The sequence below is a fragment of the Lycorma delicatula genome, chromosome 3 (assembly GCF_047948215.1).
Source record: "Lycorma delicatula isolate Av1 chromosome 3, ASM4794821v1, whole genome shotgun sequence".
NCBI lineage: Eukaryota > Metazoa > Arthropoda > Insecta > Hemiptera > Fulgoridae > Lycorma > Lycorma delicatula.
This window is the reverse complement of record NC_134457.1, coordinates 49,408,939-49,416,074: the sequence shown is the minus strand read 5'-3', so window position 1 is coordinate 49,416,074 and position 7,136 is coordinate 49,408,939. Positions and strand designations below refer to the sequence as shown.

General features: G+C 27.9%; 1 protein-coding gene across 1 annotated transcript in view; it reads left to right on the top strand.

Annotated features, from left to right (window-relative positions):
- Window positions 1–3,452: 3,452 nt before the first annotated feature.
- The window catches only part of LOC142321578 (uncharacterized), a 36,954-nt gene continuing 33,270 nt past the window's right edge, over window positions 3,453–7,136 (top strand). The window contains exon 1 of the mRNA XM_075359784.1: window positions 3,453–3,872. The gene's annotated coding sequence lies outside the window, so the exon portion shown is untranslated. The remainder of the gene's footprint in view (window positions 3,873–7,136) is intronic.

Here is a 7,136-nt window from a genome sequence, read left to right as displayed (position 1 = left end):
GCTGTGATTGATGAAATTATTATCGATGCAGTTTAGCGAACTCTAGGTGTCAGTGCACGATGTCCTTGTAAGCGGATCGGAGTTTCGCATTCGATGGTTTAGAGGACACTTAAATAAAACAAGTTTTATGTTTACCATAAACTGCCAGTTCAACCTCTAACCTCTAACCTTGGAGTTCTGCAACTGGTAGAGTACAAATCAACAACTTTACAAGTATATTTTGTTTACAAACGAAGCAAATTTTACTGGAGATGGAGTCAACAACTTATGCGATGAGCATACATGTAAATCTTCATGAAACGGTGGAAGGCAATTTTAGCGTTTATGTGCCTTCTTCACAATCAGCTGTTTGGACCATTCATATTACTTGGCCGTTTAAATACTGAAGTCTACATGCACTTTCTTCAATAAGGATTGTCGCAGCTGAATGAAGATGCAACATAAAGTATTGCCGCAGTTGAGACACAAAGTATACTTCCGACACGATGACACGTCTCCCCAATCCTCTTATTACCGTTTCCACTCACTTAAATCATTCATTTCCCTGAGAAATGGATCGGTCGTGAAGGTCCACATTCCTGACTATCAAGACCTCTTGATCTAACATCTTTAGGGGATGTTAAATAACATCCACTTAAAATAACATCTTTTTACGTCCGTAAACGTCAGTAAACACGATTCTTTAAAAACTTTATTTTCATTGTCGGATCTATATGATCAACAGTATGCTCATAGGTTTGGCCGTGTGAGCATGGTCCATACGAAGAAATCTATAAGATTCAAATCGGTGATCTGGTCGCTACACCTGACTTACTGGATATGAATTCAGTACTTCACAGTAATAACCACATTTGAATCTTAGTATGGCTTTATTTTATTCTGGGAGCATGAAACAAGGTATAATATTTTCAAAGTATAACTCGAAAACGAAGCGTTTCCGGTTCCATTTTTATATGATTCTTTTGTTTATTTTACGTAAAATGTATCCGTAAATTCTTTTAAAAGCAGTTAAACATCAACCTGAATTATTTTCACACACACCAATTAGGAAAATATTTCCCTTATTGCATTCATATTCACCCCAATTGAACCATAAATACTAACGATTTTAATAACAGATATAAGCATCCATATTCTTAAGATAGAGACTTTGGAAGTCTAAACAAATAAATAAATCTATAATTAAATATAATTTATAATAAGTAATTGTGAAACATTGAAAAAATAATTTAGTTAAAATAACTACAATACAAAATAAAAATAAAATATATATAAAGTCATGAAAAAATATTAAAATAAATATATGAAGATTCTAACTACAAAAAGTAACTGGAAACCTGGAAACTAAATCAAAATTCAGGAGTTCATAAAGATTATTTGAGCACGTATCTATTTAAATTGAACGGGATTATTTAAAAATTCATCGACAGAGTAATTTTTTTGTAAAAGAAAATCTTTTAAATAAATTGGTAGGAAGATAATTTTAATTGATTAGGTAATTATTAAATATTGTGACTTGAGTAACTAGACGTTCTGTTGCCTGATTTGATAGCGGTGGATATTGTTTTTTTTTCTACTCGTTTTAACAAAGATTACAAATTCACAAATATAAAGATAAAAAATCTAAATTTGGGCTTATGTGGTTTTCACTGGATCTTTACGTTTTGACACCTAAAGGACCCAAAAAACACAAAAACCGGATGGAAATGTTCGCATGTACGCGTGTGTTTCGAGTTTCACACCTTATATTTCCAGAATTACATGAACGATTTTGATCAAAGTTAGTCAGATTACTTCTATATATGAAGCGTTGATGCCATTAAAATTTCAGCTTAAAAGGTAAAGGAGGTGAAGCTGTAGAGCAAGGTCACCCTCAGTATCTTGAGATTTTGCCTAATTAAGGTCGTATTTTTCTTAGACACATTTGTTAACAATTAAAAAATAATATTTCCAAAAAAACTTTTTTTAAAATCGCACCCCCGCCCAAAAAATACTCTAAATAAACTAGTGGCTAAGTGGATATAGCGCGTCATTAGTACCCCCTCTCACCACAAGGAGCGCTAGTGTAGCACTGACATTCAACTGTGAATAGTCGACTGCTACGTTGTAATGTCGCATGTGAACGGTAGAATTAAATTAATGAAATTAATTAAATAAACTAGTGCAAAAAAAGTATTTAAAGTGGCCGCCAGTAGATATAATATGTTCCTTCTAGTCCAAACACAATATACATTAAAGAATGGCCAATCAGAGAGCAGCACGTGATTTAGGGGTGATTCTAAGTAAAGTGACATATTATGCAGTCTTTTACAGACAAATTCACATATTTCACACTCTTTTGCGAGCACCATTTTTCAAGTTAATGATTCTTTATTATATATGTTCTTTCAAATATAAAAAGAGCGTATCTCGAAAACAGTGCGTCATAGGCCAATTCTAACGCGATTTTGAAAGGCTTAAACGAAAGGGTACTTTCCAACTTCCTGGAACGATAGTCGCTAGTTTCATGCGTCTAGGTCCAGCCATTCTGCAGATACGCCCTTTTCTCACAATATTTTTTGTATTTGATGGTGAAATAAAATAAAAATATGTTTTTATTTTATCTAGTAACCACTCAGTTAACAGTTTTGATCACTTTTAAATTTATAAGGATGTTTTGGAAAAAAAATCGGTCATCATTCATTTCAGAAAAAACGGGATGATATGTGATAAAGATTGTGGATTGTTAATTTTTTTATAGTTGAGGTAGCTAATGATGTTATCTTATATATATTATACATAAGAAATGGGTATCTTATATTAAAAGATTTCTAAAAAAGAGCGTATCTCGAAAACAGTGAGTCCTAGACGATTTTTAACGCGATTTTGAAAGGCTTAATCGAAAGGGTTTTCCAAGTTCTTGGAACTACAGGTACTAGTCCCATGCATCTAGGTCTAATCGTTCTCGAGATAACAACGTGAGCGAAATTCGCGTATGTCAATTACGCACCTTAAAGCTACTTTTCGTTATCAATTTTTCAATAAATCTACTTCTTCATCTTATAAATTTAAGAAAAATATATGAGGTTCTGCATCAATCAGTCATCATTACTTTCAGCGAAAACAGAGTACAAACATTTGAATCTTTATTATATGTTCCTTCAGTTTTGTGAAACTAAAATAATTTCTTATAAAGCCGGAAAATACAGTAAGTTTACCGATTAAACAGCTTCTACATCACAATTCATAGTTTGTTATAAATGTATTTTATTATAACATACTATAGACTGTCTATGACGTCAGGGGATTCCCTATAGCAATTGTTAATCATTCATAATTAGTTGTTTTTTTATATATTGGTTTAGCATATATAAATTACAATAGCACTGATCTTTTATCTCTTATTAATGTAAATTACAGTTTTTTACACATTATTTTTATTCATGTGCAGTAGAATATTAATCGATGTATGTTACAAACGAATAAAAGATAACTATTCATATAGCATTTTCACCAATTTTAAGTTAATTATCAATACAAATACGGGTTTTTTAAACAAACAAAATTATGTGAAAATGCTGGGAAAGCGTTTAAAGCATGGTATTGTAGTAAAGAAAAGAATAAAAAGAATTAATTGAATTTTACAATAATAAAGCCGATGCCGGAATCCCGACTGCGGCTTTTTATGAGGTTAAAGGTGATAATAAAGACGAAACAACTAAAATTATTACCGGTACGTATGTTTATAAGAAATTATTACTTATCTACATTTCACATACAAAAAAAAAAACTGGGTGGCTTTCGAACCAATTGACTACAAGTTGAGATTGTTGATAGCTTTAATCCATTCAGCTACACCAACTACACGACAAGTATGGTGAAAATTGTATTACGTAAGTTGCAAGTTATCTTTTACGTACTATAATTGTTAACAGCAATTACCATATGATCATTACAATTGTTCACTTATTTATATTAGATGTGTTTTCATGTTGGTTCTAAATACTCGGATCAAGTAAGCAAAAAAAAGAGTGCCTATTTAACAAAACGTTTTTAAAAAATTCATTGCGGAAAAAATAAAACTTTTTGTGATTTCAACTAGATCTTATTTTATTTATTTTTTAATCTCAATGCAATTTACAAATCTACATTTAATTCATTATGTAAATATGGATCATCAATACTCTTATATATACGAATATAAAGATCTTTAGATTGATTAATTTCATTGAAATCTGATTGTTTATATATATATATATATATATATATATATATATATATATATATATATATATATATATATATATATATATATATATATATATATATATATATATAAAATTACTTTTATTCAAATATATTATTGGTTACAGTGGATTAATGTTAAAATATATTTAAGTATAGTCTAATTAATATCATTTAGAATCAGTAAACAATAAACTATCTGGTATTGATAATGTTATAACGTCTTCACAAAATTTATTTGTTTTTTCATTACAAGTTTCTTGTAACATAATTTGTTTTCTAGTGTCTTTTATTTCGACTTTTCTGTGTTTTTTAGGGATTATATTTCTATATTTATATTTATCTGTATCTAATGATTTGTGTTAATTAATTTTTAAAAAAATGTACCATTATATAAACCTTTTTATATAGTTATACGATACACTATTATTTGAATAAAAAGATTAAATTGCTCATCTAAAAATTATATACGTTTTAGTGTAATACCGGGATACGGAAAACATAACTTTTATGATATCTATGATATACTTCAGAAGTCTTTCATTCCAAGAATATTCATGTAAAGAAATTTGATTTAACGGTAATAAATCGAAAACAATAATACTGTTATCATTTTAATTTTTATATACGACCAATTTAAAACTATTATTTTGTTTTATATGAAAAAATAATTTATATTTTGACGAATAAACATTAATTGTTTCTATATTGATTGCTGTCTTTGCAAATAATGAAATATCGTTGGGGGTTTGTACTATCATTCAATATATTAGTTGTATGTTTTTTATATTCTATATTACAATGTTCATGCAACATTTTATCTAGTAACGGTTCGTAATATTCATCTTTTAACAGATTAATTAGAGATAAAAATATTTTTTCTCGATATATTTTAGAAAAAGCAATTTTAGAAATTTGCTTACAAATTCCAGTCAACAAATGCTTTATTGCAAAGGCTCCGCACCGTTTTCCATTTGATGGTTGATATGCAAGATTACACTTTCGAGATCTAAACCTAATAAAACGTTTAAATATAGATGTCATAATTCGTAACCGTCTTTTAGATAAACTTATTGTTTTGTCATTTAGACATTCTTTATATAAATCTTCTGTGTTAGGTATTATCTGCTTAGAACTGTAAATGTCTTTATATAAATGTGGAGATATGAGTAAAATTGTTTATCTAATATATATCTTTATATTTATTATAAAAAAACGTTTATTATTGGGTTTAAATTTTTGTATAATTCAACTACCATTTCATACGAAGATTTTGATTTATGTTAAACATAAACGAACTTCTAATTAAAATAGGATTTCTTTTGTTTTCTAAATTTTCTTTTTGGTATACCAATTCATAAGCAATATTATACAATATATTTGATGCTGCGTTTTTATATTGCGAATTACGTATAGTTAACTTGGACAATTTTTCCATATGTTCCACATTTTATACTTAAAGTTTTATTTTTACTTCTAAGTTTTATAATCAATAACGTTTACAATTTTGCGTAATTTTGAATATAACAATGCAAGATATTCAGATATATTGTTTGTAGAATCATAATATTTTTCTAAAATATCTGCAATCCGTAAACATGAGATCATTTTAATATATAATTACTGTTATAATAAATAAATTATAAATTCGTTTTTGAACTATTGATGAAGTTTATAAATAATATATCTTTTACATTCAGTTGAAATTAAAATAAAATAGTACATATTAAACGATGAATGATAATAAATATTTGTTGCATATACCACATCATGAATGTAACTATAGCATAGATCCACAAATTGATGAAAATTATACATTTCAACTGACATTACCTAAAATAATGTAAAAAATAAGTTATATGGATACTTCTTTTTTACAAAGTAGGAAACAAACAGCATCAAATATGACGAGTTTAATTAATTTTTTTACTATTATCATCATCAATATTTTCAAAGGAAAAATGATTCTTTAATATATCTAAATTAACCGAGGATTCCGACCAACTAAATATCTTATATAAAAAGGAATCCAAAGGAAATCCATAAACGTAACAATTAACATTTTATTGATGTTAAAAATTATCGTTTTACTTAGATACAAACAAATGTGTTTAATGGATATGTGTTATGAACAGATCAAAGACAACTATTCGTATGGTATCTTTGGTGATTTTAAGCTTTTCATCGACACGAATACGGGTTTTTTTAATGCTACAAAGTTATGTCAAAATGATGGGAAACGATTTAAAAAATGATTAGAAAATAAACAAACTCAAGAATTATTACAATACAGTGTGTAGTGTTCGTTTGAAGAAACACTACAACGCTATATTGAACACAACGTTGAACGTGAACGCATTTAATGTAGCGAACGGGAATAGCATAATATTTATACTCGTCATTAGCTTGATGTTTATTAAAAATTACAAGAAAATTATCACTTTCATTATGTGGAAAAAGTGATGACAAATATGGTGTGGTCAAGGTTTTCATTTTTTTTACATTACCGTTTAAATCATTAATTTGCAACTTACGTTTTAAATTTTCAACTACAAATCTATTATTTTCGATTTTCAATTCTTCTTGCTTATTTTCTATATATTGCAACTTTGAATGCAGGTGAATTTTATAGTTTTGATATGACTTAATATGTCTTTGATAAAATAATCTTCTATTAAATCATACATCTCTTTTGATAACCATGAAGCAATATCGAACAATAATTTTTTTATAAACATACGTACCGGTAATAATTTTAATAGTTACATCTTTATTACCAATCTTATTCTAGTAAAAAACCAATCCTGGAATTCCAGGATCGGCTTTTTTGTTGTAAAATTCAATTAATTCTTTAGATTGTTTATTTTGTAACCAATTATCAAACCGTTTCCCTCCATCATGACATAACTTTG